This window comes from Tauraco erythrolophus, chromosome 22 (assembly GCF_009769465.1).
Source record: "Tauraco erythrolophus isolate bTauEry1 chromosome 22, bTauEry1.pri, whole genome shotgun sequence".
Taxonomy (NCBI): domain Eukaryota; kingdom Metazoa; phylum Chordata; class Aves; order Musophagiformes; family Musophagidae; genus Tauraco; species Tauraco erythrolophus.
Window position 1 is genome coordinate 1,576,458 of NC_141486.1, and position 3,691 is coordinate 1,580,148.

Sequence of the window (3,691 nt, forward strand, 5' to 3'; positions counted from 1 at the left end):
AGAGGCTTCAGAAAGTTTCATAGTGCAGCAAAATAGGAGTTTAATTTGTTCACAGGAATTGGTCTAATTATTCTCTGCATTAGCAGATTCCAGCTTTCAGCTGAAAACAGGTTAACGAAAAAATCATTGGTCTTGAGTCTCCTCAGACTTGATTGGGAACATTTCCAGAAAATTAGATTGAAGCAAAAGGCAATGGAGTAGATTAACTAAGACTGGATTTCCCAGAGAAAAGCAACATAAACTAGATCAAGTCTTTTTAATCTTTCTGTACGAAAAAAATGCCAAGACTCCCAGTGATTTTCTGGCAGATTTTTGGAGAAGTTCACACTGGCAGTCTGGTTCAGCTCGACTTCACAAAATTCTGATGCAGATTACTGCTAACTTTCAGGGTGACCTTCAGCCAAGCGTGGAGAAAGCAGGTCTGCAGAGGCATGAAATTTTTCCTGTTGGGCAGAGGGGTCTTATAGCAAATACAGAAACCAAAAAGGCGAGAAGAAAATATTACATTTTAGTTCAAAGAACAGAAAGTTCTGTCTTCTCTTTGACCTAATGTCTGACTGGAAAACAAGACAGCTGAAAGAAAGCTCCTTCAGACCCTGACTCAAAACTTACCACCGTGTGAATGCAGTAGGTCTTCTCATCTCTTTGTGCCAGAAGACTGTTAAAGATTAGAATTCTCTATGTCCTCCCTCTCAAGCATTAAGCTTTTGTTTGGGGATAGAGTGTCTCACTAATCCAAAACCTGAAGTTACACTGTAAAGGGGTAAGTGACAGAAGAATCCTCCCAAACCTCTTCTCTGAAAAGGAAAAAAAAAAAAAGGAAAATACAAACCTTCTTCTCCTTGCACCACTGCAAGTCAGAGTAAGTGGCAGGGACTACACCTTTAAAACAAAAAAGCAAACATGCAAAAGTGACTTGGGAAGCTTATTTAATTTCTCCTTTTTACTGGCAGAAATTATTCTAATTCTCAACCTAGTCAGAAAACTGCTCTAGATTTGCAATTTGAACTGAAATTGAAATAATTCTCTGTAACTTCGAACAAGCCACAAAAACTCAGTAGAAAACAGCCGTACAAAATTTCTCAGTTTTCAGTATGAAGTTGTGTGGTATTCTGCAACTCCTGCTAGTTTTATTCTTTTCAATCCTTTTTTTTTTTTTTTTTTGAAGGAGGGAAGGGAGTGAAAGAAGGAAAACCCTGCTTACTGCAAAAATTTTTGTGTTTGTAGCAAAAAGCATCACTTTAATTTCAGATCGTGCAGCAGGGCAGTCACAGTCAGCTTCAACAACGCATCCACAGTTACGAAGCCAACACACATTTAAACAGCAATATTCACACATAATTTCCAGGGCTCCCTTCTTTAATGAAGGATAGGGAAAAAGCAGTGCATAATCCAAAGCTTGATGAAAGCCTCAGGAAATATTACAACATAAATTCTATGAATTGGGACCATTAAATTGAATGCCAGATTGCCCTAGAAGATCGAACATTGTTACTCATGAAAAATACTGCAAAAGCTGCATTTACGTCAGGGTCAACGAAAGTTAAGATCAAACGAATTAGAAGTAAACTTAATAAATACTTGTGAAGGGAGTTTAATCCACCTTTGCAGAAAATGCCATAGTAGTAAGCATTCTGAAGCTTGGAATATGAGCACAAACAGGAAAAATCAGTCTGTGACTGAGAACTCATCTGAAGCCACAAGCCCACTGCGAACTCAAATGCAGAAGTGGGTTATAAGCAAAGTTTAAACTAAAAAAAATAAAGCAAGAAGTGGCTATGACAGGGCTTAGATGTGATGCTCACTGTAGTGCTGCAGTACGTACTCCTACCAGCTACCTACCCACCTCACTGACATTAATTACGACTTGCTAGCGCTGGGAAAGCACACTGGGTTCTCAACTAAGAGGTTGTTCATGGGACAGGAATCCTTGATGGTATCAGAACTGTCATGTTTCTGCTGCCAGGTCAAACTTTGTACTGAAAACAAGGAAAAAGTTAGGTACAGACATCACGCTACCTGCTCCTAAAACTAAATTTGAGAGCAGCACTAGGACTCAGCCCCATAGGTCATCACTGCTTAAAAAAAACTGTCTTGGCTGCTGACTTGATAGAAATACAGAAGGAGGCAAAGTAACAACTTATCTCTTCATCTAAGGACACAGGAACCACATCTCCTATTTGAAGTTCATGTCTACCTACCGCATCAAGACAGACATCCTGCTCCTATTAGGAATTTACATCAAATTATTGTGTAACTATCGTGTGTATGCGCATTTTTGTGGTTTTTTTTCTAAACAAAAACAAGACTTTTGACCCTTTGCAGGTTTTGTTCTAAAATAATCACAGATTGTGCAATGAAAAAGCTACTTAACACTTCTCCACATCTTTTCCCTTTAGAACTGAAGTCACTGATTCTCATCACAATCAACCCCCCAAATTATTGCAAACACAGTGCTACAACAGACTCCAACATCCCAAAGAGTCACTTCTAACGTCCTAAAAAAACCTAAAATCAGCGCCAGAAAATACCCAAAGCCAGGAAATATCGAAGTTATTCAACACATATTGCCACTTTGCTGTCCCCTGCGTACAGTTTTGCTGCATTTCAACATCACCCAGCTCCGAAGCACTGAATTTAGAGACAAGGCAGCGGGTCTCACGGAGCACCTGGAGGCACCAGCTTTTCAACAGGGAGAAGAAAACAACCAAAGAGCACATTCCTTAAGCTACAAGGCAAAGGTGGAAAACTGCTTCATGGAGCCCAGCTGAGCTGTTTTAACACCGAGAAACCGTTCCGAACGCTGAGGGGGAGGGGTGCTAGTCGCCCCTGGGTAGCTCGGCAGTGCGAGAACCGAACCCGGAGCCGGTGCCCACGCGTCGCCAACCTCCCCGTCCCGAGAGGGCACCGCAGGTTTGCAGGGTCGCTACCGAGCGGCACAACGAGCAACAAAACCAGCCCCCTGGCAAAGCCGAGCCGTGCCTGGGGACAGCCGGGCACCGAGCCCCTGAGGAGTGACGGCTCCTCCCGGGCTCGGGGCAGAACGGCGGGAACGGCGTTCCCAGCAAGGACAGCGCTCGGGGCGCCCGGCTGTCACCTTGGGAGCAGACCCGCTCCCGCTCGCAAAGCCAGGCCGGCAGCTCCACCGGGAGCCTCTCCCCGCGCCCCGGGGGTGCCTTCCGCACGGCCGCCACGCTCCCTCCGCACGGCCAGCCCAGCGGGTCACCCCCCGAGCGCGGAGCGTCCCCGCCGGGGCCGCCACCCGCTGCTCGCCCAGGCCGCGGGCCGGCCCGGGGCCGCGCTGCCCCCTCAGGCACCGCCGCCGTGGAGAGGCCACCCCACCGCGTCCCGCCAAGCGCGCCCGGGGGCCGCGGCCCCCTCAGACGGCGCGGGAAGAGGGGGGCGCGAGCGCGGCAGGGCGCGAGGCCGCCTCGAGCCCCGCGCGTCACTCACCGCGCGACCGCCGCTCGACTGCCACGAGCCGCCTGCCGCACCGTGCTAACTCCGCGCTGCAAGTCCCGCCCCGCCCGCTAAGCCCCGCCCCCTCCGACGCGCCCGCTAAGCCCCGCCCCCGCCCGCTAAGCCCCGCCCCCACGCGGCGTCTCTTCCTCCTTCCTGCGCCCTTTTCCCCTCTTCGCGCCGGTGCCGACCCGCCGCGGCCGCAAAGCGCGCCACTGCCGGGCAGCGCGTT

General features: G+C 48.8%; 1 protein-coding gene across 1 annotated transcript in view; it reads right to left on the minus strand.

The window, feature by feature from the left end:
• The window catches only part of SLC31A1 (solute carrier family 31 member 1), a 28,814-nt gene extending 25,329 nt beyond the window's left edge, over nt 1–3,485 (minus strand). The window contains exon 1 of the mRNA XM_086625077.1: nt 3,454–3,485. The gene's annotated coding sequence lies outside the window, so the exon portion shown is untranslated. The remainder of the gene's footprint in view (nt 1–3,453) is intronic.
• Between the last annotated feature and the right edge of the window lie 206 nt (nt 3,486–3,691).